The sequence below is a fragment of the Equus caballus genome, chromosome 18 (assembly GCF_041296265.1).
Source record: "Equus caballus isolate H_3958 breed thoroughbred chromosome 18, TB-T2T, whole genome shotgun sequence".
Lineage (NCBI taxonomy): Eukaryota > Metazoa > Chordata > Mammalia > Perissodactyla > Equidae > Equus > Equus caballus.
This window is the reverse complement of record NC_091701.1, coordinates 28358008-28371307: the sequence shown is the minus strand read 5'-3', so window position 1 is coordinate 28371307 and position 13300 is coordinate 28358008. Positions and strand designations below refer to the sequence as shown.

The following is a 13300-nucleotide window of genomic DNA, read 5'->3' as shown; positions in this document are numbered from 1 at the left end:
GTCACTTTCTGGCAGGATTGCATTAATACCTATTTCATGACATTGTGTTCAAACACTTTCATTACTCTAAATAGAAAAGAGGAAGACTATATAATAGGCTCAGGTTTATAAAACCCTAGGTCCACAGCCATAGATAGATGAGAATAATTGAAAGTACCTAGAAGCTTTGGTATTTCCAAACCCAGGGGAATATTGTTCCATGTCTATCCACAAGCTACAGGTCATCCAAATCCTTAAACTGTCATTTAGTTATGATGTATGCTATGCATGCTTGCAGAGAGTGTCCCATAGAATGGACAGCATCAACAATAAAATACAGACTGATATTAATTGGCCTACAGAGAGAGATTGAGCTAATTTGTGGAGTTATGGAAACTTTAAAATTCAGCCAAAGTTGTTCCCATTACCACAATCCATTTGAATTGATGTTTTTCTGTCCAAGTTCCTTAGATAAAAGTTCCAAAGTAGATAGGATCCTTCACACAAGTCATACCTCCTTACGCACACTTTTCCAATTAGCAAGAAGCAAGACTTAGTGAAATTGGATCAACCAAAGAATACTCAAGAATATACCTCATAGATTTTGCCCGTGAAGCTGACTATTCCATAAAAGTAATCCATGTACTTGGAATTGTTAAATATCACCTTTTAGATGCATAAGGCAGTACTAATGTCATGCTCTGCACCTAATTCTTGGCTAAAATAAAAGATCAACTGAATATTTCTCTCCACAAACTACTATCAACACTTAGTTTAGTTCATTTGGAAAGAATATTAATTTGGTGAAGGTTGTGTATTCTCTAGCTATATGGCCCAGTTATATTCACTCTTTACGGTGCTGCCACAGAACATATTCCTGATCTTGGACAGCTCTCTGCATTGTTTCTGTAATATTCCCAACACCAGTGTAGGGACTGATTTGTCACACGTAATTCATGTACATTTGTTAAACGAACGAATCCATTTTCTTAGAATGGTATGTCATGCATTATAGAGGAACCACTAGTAGAAAGAAGATAAAAGGATATGTTTACTGCACACCTATTATGTTGGAGGCTCTTTAAAGACTTCCTGCCGTATCTCACTTGACGCAACCCTGTCTTTATTATGTCCATTATACAGATGAGGAATCCAAGGCTCAGAAAGTTTAGTAACTTGAGTTGCTACTTCAAACTCAGATCTATCTGGCTCCAAAGTCTATGCTCTTCCAAACACGCCGCATCTCAGCCTTCCCCACACGTCAAAATCTGCTTTCCCTTTTCCAAACCCTTGGCTACTGCCCACCAACAGTGGATCTCATTGCAACAGGCCCATCCACACTATAAACGCTTGCACATCAGGTTTTTCCCCCTAATTGGATGTCCTTCTTCCTCTCTAACTATGCAAACATTACTCTCTCTTTAAAAGCCATTTTCTACATGAAGTCTTACTTCCCCACCAGCCTAATCCTTTCTCAACGTGAATTGCACAATTTGGCTTCTGTGAGCAAAAGTTTGGGGTATGTCCTTTCTTGAACCATTTTCCTAGTAGGCTATTATTTCAATCTCAGTTGCATTATAAGTTCTTGTATTTTCGTTTTCCTTAAATTTCCCAGTTCGTCTTCTCCTCAGTGTTGGTATGTCATAAGCATAGTACAAATGCTTCACTGCTATTGAAAATACTAAGAATGCCATGCTAATTATGTCTCCATCTTCATGAATTGTATCATTTGATTCTTTTATAATAAATTAAGAGGTGACATCACGTACAAAAATTGCACTGGATTAGGAGTCAAGAGACCTCAGTTGATAGCCTATGTGCCACTGGGGGCAAATGATATAATTTCAGTACATCTCAGTTTCTTCTCCTGTAAACAAAAGGGTTTAGAGTAGATGTTACCCAAACAGAATGTTTATCATTATATATTTTACATTGTGTTTCTAAAAAGAAAATTTACCATTATGGTGATACAGTTTTTCAGCCCAGCTTATCCAAGTTTTTCTCCACCCAGAGACAGTTCTCACTTCAGTATCTTCCACTTCATTGGTAAGGTCCAGTAGATGCAGTATGGAAAATACTAACAGAGGCTCTTTTCAAATTATATCCAGTTTCCCAAAGCAAACCCCCACCAAGCCACTCAGATGTATTTAACACACACGTTTCAGTAAATACGATTTGTTAGTGAAACTCAATATTCTTTATTCTGAAATTGAGACTTTCACCTACGCATAATGCTCTAGGAATAAAATAGTATGTTCACATGTGAGACATATATCAGAGTTAGCTCCATCTTGCCAACCATCCTGTCTGTCCTTGTATTGTAGCTTTTACTTAAGTCATCCACATGTATTGGAGGGGGGAAATGGATTCAAATTTTTTAAATGGAGACTTCATCAAGTTTACTATTAATCTAGGGTATATCTGTATTTAATGTAAGGTCGTGTGTCACAGGTGAACGTCAAAATTAAAGCAGCACAAACAATAACCATGAGAAGTATAATAACAATTACAATGGCATACAGCATTCATTACAATCCAATTTTTTCCTTCATGCTTGCTTTCTTTAATTTATCGTTTCATTTACTCATCCATTCATCCATCCAATATGAAGGTACTGAGCATATACTGTGGATCAGCAACTGATCCAGCTGCTCAGTTTCAATTTTGTCATATTAGATGAAGTGCAAGAAATTATTTCATTTCTAGAACATGCTATATAAATGTAAAAAATAAGCAACTTTAAGAAAGTTTAACTATGGAAGAAAAGCAAAAAACCCTCATACTTAGCTTAAAGAAAAAAAGTCCCCCAAAAATCAGAAGAAAAGAAGGAAGATGACTAAGAGCGGGAAAGATGTTAACTTCATTGCACAGGAAGAGAAAATGATGATTGATAAATTGGGTAAAGTCATGTCCTTAGGAATAATTGAAAAACCTTACAGATCACTTTTACTCGAATACTCTAACGGAAAGAAATAACCATAGTTGTCAAGTCAGTTATATCTTATTCTTTACATGCAAAAAGTAAATTTTCCAATACAGTAATCCATGTTCCCATTCAAATATTTACTTTATGTCAAATAGCAGCTAAATCTAACACATTAGATTTAGGTTTTTGCTGTATTATCTCCTATGCTCTATCCATCCAATATGGACATATCTTGGTACAAATGCACTTTACAATGATAAATAATTCAATCATTAATAGATACTCTACTGAGAAATCATTATCTTTCTTGATAGGCTCAATTAACCTGACATTTTGTCTTCAGTGAGTCAAACAGTGTTGGAGATCTTGATAACACTAGGTTAAAATGTATACATTACATCGTGCAAATTAATGTCTTAGGTAAGCACCAGCTTTATTTCTTGCCTTTGCTGTGGCATTTAGTCTTCTGGTCTTTTATATTTTCAAATACTTTAGATAAACAGTCTTCTTAATTAGTTAAAGGGAAAAGGAAGCAAAGGCTCTCAAGCCTATAACAAGATGTCTCAGAAAATTAGTGCCCAGAAGAATTGACCTGCATGGTGCACTGGGGCCCCAAACATTTCCAGAAAAAAGAAGCAGAAGGGAGCTTGGCGTATCTGGTAAATGTGTTGATTTATTTTACTCAGCTTACTTGTGAGGAGTTGGTTTCATCTTTCTCTACTTGAACTTAACAAAACTAATGGTAGCTCCCTGGCTTTGAATGCCTCCTATATATCAAGCATTTTACAGGGCACTTCATAGCATTTAGCTAATTTCCTCTTTAAAAGCACCGTACAGTGTATATAATATTATCATCTCATTTTACAGAAGAAGGAAAGGCTCAGAGAGGTTAACTGACTTGCACTGGGTCACCCAGCTGATATGTGCTGAAAGTGGGATTTCAGCAGTAGGTCTAATTCCCAGACCTGTGTTCGTAGGATCTCTTTTCTGAGCCACACACCTGACTAATTGCCGTAGTTGCTTAGAGCACAATGCTGGAGAAACCAAGACTACATGTTAGACCCTCATTTGGTCAGTTTGCTTAATAACAAGGGAGAATTCTGCTCCAGATGTGCTACCAATGTGTCTCATTGGTCATTCAGGAAACCAGGGGAAAATGTCTGCATGGCCCAACGTAAAATGTTTTCACTGATAGCCAACCGCTTCAAGTTGAATTCAAGATCAATGGTGTGCATTGTTCTCACAGAGGAGGAATAAATATAATGGTAAAAAGAGAGCCGTTTGCTGGAACATAGTCACTTTCATATAAGTGTTTTTTTAAGTTTAGTTTGAGAGTAAGTTTATATGAGAAACATAACTATCAACTTGCTGGAATCCAAGAAGCAGCAAGCTAATAATCATATGATTAGTTTCCCTCTCTAGCACTCTGATTATGTGAAGTAAATAAATTTATGACTTCCACCAAGTGGATTTTTTATAGCAGACACCATCCCATCAAATTATGTAAATAATTCAAAACTTCCCCTTGTGCATCCCTCCCTGCCCTTTGTGAGTCACCCAACAATTTGCAAAAATAACCAAGGGAAATGTTTTGGGTGGGCTTTTGAAGATATTTTTAGCTAAAGTGGTAGAGGTTTAAAATACAAGCATGGGAGTGTCTGCCATTTAGAGAAATCACCTGCTCACACAGTTCCGTGGAGAAGTGGAATGTTTTCACGTGTGTCATTCAGTGCAACATGTGGACTACATTAAGCCAGGTTACAGCAGGTCATGCCATGTGACACAACTGAGCCACCCATAATCACAAGCAACACAACTTGCTCAATGCAACATAAATTTAAACAGAAGTAGGTTTTTTCTCCTCAAAAAGAGGCAACAGCTGCTGTAGATAACAAAATGCCCACACTACCCCACACTGAGAGGGGTTTGTGCTTTGACATGATCTGAATTATTGGGAGGTAGTTCAGTACATCTATATTTAGAGGCATCTCTAAATATGAATAATGGGTTTTTGGGGGTATGGAATATATTCTCTAAGTGGCACAAACCTCACTTTTTTAATAGTGCATTTTGTAATTTTCTCACTGGTGAATAAGAGGCATTTTAAAATATAGCCTTAAAAATTAGACAGTAGAGGCAGTTTTTGGCTTAGACAAGCTGGCTTCTGAGCCAGTAGGCCAAATATTTAGTATTCGTATTTAGACTAAAGATAAAATACTCTGGAAGTGCAGACATTAAGAAAGCACAGAAAAAAGAAAGCAGCATTGAATTTTGATTAAAAGAACAAAAAAGAAGTGGGAGAAAGCAGAGATGCATTGCTGAATACCACAACAGTTAATTTCCAAGAAAAGTCAGTACATATGGTATCACTGGCAAGCGTTATAATCCTGAGAATATTAAGAAATTTGGCGTTTGTTTGTCTACTTCTTCCTACTTGCAGTAGGGTCATCTGAATTACCTTGACTTTGGAGATCTTTTGTTTGTTTTTGGTGAGGAAGATGGTCCCTGAGCTAACATCTGTGCAAATCTTCCTCTATTTTGTATGTAGGACATTGCCACAGTGTGGCTTGATGAGCAGTGTGTAGGTCCTTGTCCAGAATTCAAACCCGCGAACACCAGGCTACTGAAGCAGAGCGTGTGAACTTAACCCCTATGCCACTGGGCCAGCCCCTGGAGACCTTTTGACATTCAGATTTAGCTGCTCATTTAAGTCTCACAAGAACTCTCTGAGTAGGAAGAGAACAAATCTCTTCAGATAAGCCCACCCAGCACTGGTCACTCCACCATGACAGCACACTCCTGCCCAAGCAACACTTCCACATGTCTCCATATGTCTATAATTAGCCATGTGCTAGCTTGTAAATCTATTCGAAGCACAAAAGTCTTAAAATAAGAACACGGAAATGTTCTTGCAATGTCTGTTTTGCATTCATCAATAAATATGAATCAATTTCATTGAACCAAACTTTGGACAGTATAAAAACAAGTTAAGTATCTCATTAAAGAGGTGAAATTTAAGTTTCAGAAACAATTTTGGGCCTGGAACAAGTGTAATATAGCTCTATTCTGTAGGGCATGGTCAATGGATATGTCTTAGAAATAACTAACATTCACTGGCTGTTTAGTATGTGCAAAGCACATTACCTTACTGAGCTAATTTAATCCACATGAGAAAATTATAATAACAAGAAAAGCATGTTTCAGTTAAGAAATTTGCCCGAATTCATGTAGCCAGTATGTGGCAGAACAAGAATTTAAATACAGATCTTTCAGGTTAACAGTCACATCTCCCAACCAAACACTCATCCTTTCAATGCCCTCTCAGAACCTCAGCCACCATGAGGATTTTCTCTCCATGCTCAAGCTGAATATGTTTTCCTTGGAACTCATATTTAGCCCTCAAGTTCTTTAAAGTGAGTATATTATATTTCAACAAATAAACTGAAAATTTCTCATGGCCAAGGACTTCATAAATGATTTCTTTTTATCCTTCATATGCCTACCTGTGTGTTTGGCAAAAAGTAGGCATATAATGTTTACTGCATCTAAATGTGTTCTCATCCATGTCTACTTAACTATCAGCCCTGTTTTCCCCACTCAGCTCGGACAGTATCAGAGAGGCAGTTGGGGTTCTGGAGTCAGGACTGGACTAAAAGGTCCTGAGTTTTGGAGCCAGCTTTGCCTCCCATTAGTTGTGTGATACTGAGAAATTCATTACCTTGTTCCTCTAAACTTTGCCTTCCACATCTGTAAAATTGAGATATATAAAATCCATTTCACAAGGGTAAGATATTATCACATTTTCCTTTGATATTTTTGTACTCTACACAAAAGGCAGGAAAGTTTAACTTACAAACTCCTAAGAATCTGCTATGGATACTAGCAAAATTTTCTGGATTTAGCTGTCATTCCTTCATTCATAAGGTGCCTCATTTGTGCAGGCACTCTTCTGGAGGATGGTTACCTGCTGATGAGCAAAAACAGACTCAGAATCTGCTCTCATAGTATTCATGATCTAATGGAAGGCCAGATGTTATATCTGAATATCATTTTAACACTTTCATTATTAAAATATATCTACAATTTCAATTTTTATTAAGGGAAATTTCAAGAGTCAATTTAATACCCATCAGATCTGTGATCCTAATAATTGAAATTTCTTATAAAGCAACAAGAGTAAAAATTATACATGACACCAGAAGTACAGTTGCCTACACGTTTCTGAATTATTACTAGTGATGAGTAGAGCACTTGGGAATTCCAGGGACTGTCATAAAATCATGGAAATGTTTTCACTGTAAAAATGTTGTGCTCAGAGTATCCCCAATGTAAGTGTGATACTGCAACTCAGGTTCTGCTTTAACAAGACGAACAATTAGCCTAATGTGGACGACAGAGCTTTGGTCATCTCCATGGTATTTTTTGAGATAATGTGAAAATAAAAAGAAACATTCTGACACTTACATGATGATGTTTTATATTATATTAAATATTCTGGGGGATTGAATTCTCCTAGAAAATGGAAGAATAAAAATATAAAATAAAAACAGAAAACATTTTGCACCATTTTCAAAATTTATCATACTAAATACGGCATTTATACCAAGAATTCTCTTAAATCTGGCATTATCTTAAAAATGTGTTCATGTTAAAAATACACCTCTGTTCTGTAGGATTACATTTTCATGTGCTTTTATTTCTCACAAAAAGATGTGGTGTGTTTAATGTTAATAATTGCCTAACAATCAGTTAAAAGGAAATGTAAAAAATGGTCTTTTCATAAGAAAGGAAGGAGTTATTGGCAATGGATTTCAACAAATTCCCTGGCTGGCTAGAGATATATCACGCTGAGCCATAGAGTAGGTAAACCTTCCATGGCAAACTTTCAAGGAGCCATCATTTATGGCCCTGCTCCCGTCTTCTCTTGTCTTCCTTTAAAATGCCAGTCGTGTATGGATGAGGCTCATGTTTCTTCTGCCAGTGCCTGCTCAAGCAGACAGTTTACTAATTTGTAGCTCGGTAAACCTTTCACCACACTAAGCACCTTGAGGTTAGCACATCTCTAATCATTATTTGATAACAGAAATCTGCAAGCATCACATCCCTAGTAACAAGAACATTGTATCTTAGCAACCAGCCTTGATATTCAAACAATTTCATTAAAGCGTAGCACCTCTTAGCAGGTGGGTGAGTGCGGGTGTTGATAAACATTTATAACATGATCAGCCATTGTGTTTGCCAACACTATAATCAGCATGACAAATTTATGAATTTGTTTACAAGCTCCTAGATAGCCAATCTATGGAGGTAAACTACATTTCAGACTGCTTAGGAGATCCAAATATCAGATCCTTACTTGAAATGGAGAGTTTCTTTAGAAACCTATCAATTTAAGAGATTGCCAAGCTGTTTTCAGTACAGAGACATCATTAATATTTCCACTGTGGTTTAATCTTCAAATAGTAGTGTTGAATTTAAACGCTCCAGGAGCAAAATCTGAGTGGGAACTTCAGCCACATTAAGATTCATAAGGATCACGCTACGAAGGAAGTGCAGCGGGAATTTTTTCTTCTCCAGATGGACAGAGCTAGCTGATACACCTTTTGTGCACAGCGATCTAGTTCATGAAAGGCTAAAAGAAAACAAACATAGTGAAACTCCCCCTTACAAAAAGAAGAGAATTTTTCCATGAATATTTTACTACAAATTTTAAGATGTATTAAAAATATATTTAAGCAGACATTCATTTAAGGAATTACTGATACATCACCATGAAGAATTGGTCCAAACACAAACGGCCTTTCTCACCTATTTTCTTCAATCTAATACCTACCTATGGTATCAGGATTTGCATAAAATTTAATATTCTATTTTAGAAAGATTTTGAATCTTTTTTCTGTGAATGATCAGGAAACTACATATGTATATTTTTCAATCTTCACCAACCTCATGCTCTTCAAAACTGAAAAGTCTTCTACTCTGGAAATTACTACCAGAGCACATCTCTTTCTTAATTATATAACACAGCTCCTAATATTACTATAAGATCATCAACCTGTGACTGTTCAAGCATTACCGAGTATAAAAGTTCACTAAGGCATGCACTGGCAAACAGGTAGAAGAAAAACAAGGACTTTTATACTTTCTGAAGTTTGAACCTTGAACCTACAGCACACTGCTACAACAGGGCCCCTGGGCTCCTCATCCCTGAACAAGCTATTAATCTACCTGAAATAGGTGAACTTCAGTGAAGCATTATCAAATAGGTAACAAGCTCCCTTTCAAATTAAAACCAGCCATGATGAAAAACAAGTTTGTTGACCTAGCTTGTTCACCATGAACCATGACACGTCAGTTAATAACTACCACCTGGGTAACTCCGAGCTTCAACAACTGGAATTACAATGTTTGAAAGATTCAGAGACCAAAATCTAGAGTACAGCCTGTAAGACCAGCAGCTCCACATTCCAACATTGTTGGTAAAAAACCTTTGGGAAGAAAGAAAAAACTAAAAATGTCAAAAGTTGTAGTCAGAAAGTATCATGATCTGGAAATTGCTCCAAAGCAAAGACAACAAGGAATTCTCTGAGTTTGTGTATATGATACCTGGTGGGGTGTAGGTCAGTGTGAGGGGGTGGGAAGGGGAGAACGAGACGGTATTTGTCACATACGTTAGGTTAACTGTTATCCTTACTCATTTAACCATTATTCCTCCTAATTTCCTGATGCTTTCCAATATCTATTTCCTGTGTTTAGACTATGTGTATAAAAACTGTTTTAGTCTGAGGGGAGAAGATAATTCAGCTTCTGAGATGGGATGGGGAAAGGGTACAGTGACTGAAACAGGGATACAGTGGGAATCTGGGACTTACATTTTGTTTTAATCTTTAAACCTCTTCATCTATACAAGCACTTTCAACTTGCCAACTATTTGTCAGCTCCTTATATTTCTTACCTAGCCTTTCTTAAAAGTTAGTCATTTCTCATGAGAATTTTATTATTTTTTTATTGAAGTCACACTGGTTTACAACATTATATAAATTTCAGGTGTACATCACAATATTTTGACTTCTGTGTGGACTACGTCTTGTTCACTACCAAAAGTCTAGTTGCCATACGAACTGTACACATGTGCTCCTTGCAGCATTATTCACAATAGCCAAGACTTGGAGGCAACCTAAGTGCCCAAGAATGGACAAATGGATAAAGAAGATGTGGTATATATATATATATATATATATATATATATAAACACACACACACACACACACACACACACACAATGGAATACTACTCAGCCATAAAAAAGGATGAAATCTTGCCATTTGCGATGACATGGATACACTGTGAGGGTATTATGCTAAGTGAAATAAGTCAGATGGAGAATTTTAGACTCTCTATTTTCTATGTGAAATTTGGGGCAAGAACCAGTGTGTTTGAGATTGTGTGTATGTGTGTGTATGTGCAGGTATGAGGGAGTATGAGTGTGAGAATATGTATTAGTTTATTCTGCTTACTGAAGTCATCAGAGAATTCTACCTCTTATTTTTACGAAAGTGCTATCAAAATTCATTGGCTCAGTATTTGATGGACTACTTCCTACATTGCAGATTTGTGATCATTAAAACGCCGGATTTCTAAAAATATATAATAGACCATAACTAGCACAACTGTTTCAGAAGTTAAGTTCCAGAAATTACAGACATAAGAAAGCTTTTCTGTGCAGTATTTTGCTTTCAAAACAGTGTTGTACATTACGGATTATCTTCCAGTTAAACAAAAAATATAGATAAACCAACACCTCTTTCCATATAACACCAGCTAGTGAAGACCCTTCTGAGCTGCCTTTCCTTGCCTGTGCTTGACAGTTAAGGAAAGGTATATTGCACACCTGAGAGACCCTCATCCTAGAGACAGCTACCACTAGAGTCCGGCACCAAAGTCAAGGCAAAACCTCAAGTTTCGTGTAATATCAGGTGGTATATAGTCTCTATGCAGAATTCATCTGCTATGACTTCAAATGCATTTTTCACTCTGGGTATTCAGACAAAAAGTGTCTGCCAAAATATTTTAGGCTAAAAAATAGCCTACGTCATCGGTCATACTAAAATTCAGAAAGAATGTGAGAAAGAAAACAGGTGAGAGCTGTGATTTTACTAATGAATTCAGACACCAGCCTAAATCAGACCTGTTGTGGTCCTGCAAGAGGAACACCTTCCCTAATAAGCCACCGAGCAGCTTGCTGTTAGTAGTTGTAAGGACTGAGAATTCCACAGGGTTTACAGCGCTTGGTATTTGTGTAATACTTCTCACCTGAAAGTATGAAGGTGCAGAATAAAGATTAACTCACAGATTGTCAGTTTTGCAGCACTGGAAGTTCGTAAACTCAGACTTTTAGTCAGAATTACTCCTGGATTCCATTTTACTTCATTTCCCAGGACAGGAATAAGTTTTACTCTTCCACACAAAGTTTGACTATAAATAAAAAGTTAAAACACCTGTGAAATTAAAACTTTGAACCCCCCCCTTCTCACTCAGAATCCATTTTAAGATTGAAAAGAAATCCAAATTGGAATTAAATTAATGCTTGATTTATCTGCCATAATCACAGAAAAGGTATATTTCTTTAAGAAATAAAACCTTGTTATCAAATTTTAAAAATCATTTTCACTGAAATCTTCTTAAATTGTGTTATAAATGTTCTGGTTTTCTGAGACAGAGCAAACCAAAGACAAGTTTAACCTTTCTTGATTACTGCAGACCACCATTACGGCCGTTTATGACTGAACTGGGTTGTAACACAGCTCTTACAATCTAGACGGCTGTTTGCCCTCAGAGAAAATAGTGCAGATTGCAATTTCTTTTTCCATTTTTGTATCTGATTTTGTGGACCCTTTTTTAATCTTCTCCCTTTCCATAGATTGCCATGCTACTCTTACAGCTATCTCTCATCCCTTCTACCTTTTTGCTGCTAATATAGTGTTAGCCAGGAAACAAGATACCGGAGCTAGAAAACTAACCTGGTCATAAGTGAGGGTCTATGGCTATTGCCAATGAATGAGGCACATGAGTTTATTACATTCATGATATATATAAATTGTAAAGAGTCTTTATTCATGACAATCTTCTGAATATATTTGACCCACATCCCTGAATAGGCGAACTATCACCATAGTACAAAATACACATGTAAGAGCAAAATCTATATCTTTATCATAATAATTTGAACTAGTTACCTGGCAGGAGGGATTGGACATAAAATACCATATCTAAAGGAAATTTAAGAAAAATCCAAAAATAAGGTAGTAGAGCTGTTGGGATTTTTTTTTTTCTCTTTGTTTTAGCAATGCTAGTTTCTGTTTCTAGAAGGTGATCATTTCAAAATCTTAATTCTCAACTGGATTTTCTTTATATTCGTTGATCATTGGAGACTCAGAATCAGATAAATAAATACTATTATTTCACAAATTTTCTTTGATTTGCTTCTCCAAATTAGGTTGGCCCTATATCAGCAACCAGTACAATCAAGCTGGGGCGAAACAGAATCAAGTAAAAGACAAAATACACTACCAGAAAAGAGACTAAGTCAGGAAGACAAGATCCTACTGATATCTAGGAACATGTGTAACACGGTCAGAAAAATAGATGAAGATCCTGGAGAGAGAAAAGGTCTATTCATAATGTTCACAATCACATACCTGAAATGATAGTACGGGCAACATTGGTCGGTAGGTTAAACCTCATAACCGGATGAGTAACGGTGCAGCGAATGCTCCCACGGCAACCTGTTGATCATGGCGAGCACCTGGATCTCACTAAATACCTTCCCTAAAGGGAAACCTTTAAGAGACTTCCCAGAGATGTATAAGGTGGGCTTCATCATGAAAACTTTTTTTAGTCTAAACCAGAAATATTTTTTGAATTTACAAAACAAATTTTTGCTCCCCCAGATCACCCATTTCTCCCAAATGTCTTAAAGATTGCCAAAGTATAAATGGGAATCACCTGGAGAGTCGGTGGGATTATGGATTAGACTTTAGATTATGGATTACACATTACAGTTCTTCCTATGATGCATTATATAATCCTTCATATTTCAAGAGAGTTTGTGGGAAGAAACACATATAAAATAATATTGGGTAACTCCTCTCTCATAGGCTTCTAGATCATCATTAAAAGACAACCATGACCAGTCAGGACTAAGACCTCATAGACTCTACAGTCACAGTCATAACCAAACAATTAGATAAATCACTACTTAAATCTTTGCTGCTCAAAGTGTGGTCTGTGGATTAGCTGCACCAACATCACCTGAGTGCTTGTTAGAAATGCAGAATCTCTGAGGCCATCTCAGATGTACTGAGTCAGTCTCCGCATTTTAATAAGATCCCCAGA

At 36.7% G+C, this 13300-nt stretch overlaps 1 long non-coding RNA gene across 2 annotated transcripts in view; it reads right to left on the bottom strand.

Annotated features, from left to right (window-relative positions):
• LOC102148751 (uncharacterized) overlaps positions 1-13300 on the bottom strand; it is a 57149-nt gene that overhangs the window by 23982 nt on the left and 19867 nt on the right. Inside the window, exon 4 of one of the 2 annotated variants that reach the window (XR_011428205.1) lies at positions 11219-11380. The exons of the other annotated variant lie outside the window; for it this stretch is intronic. This is a non-coding gene — a long non-coding RNA (uncharacterized lncRNA). Of the gene's footprint in view, positions 1-11218; positions 11381-13300 lie in introns of those variants that run through there. 2 annotated transcript variants of the gene reach the window in all.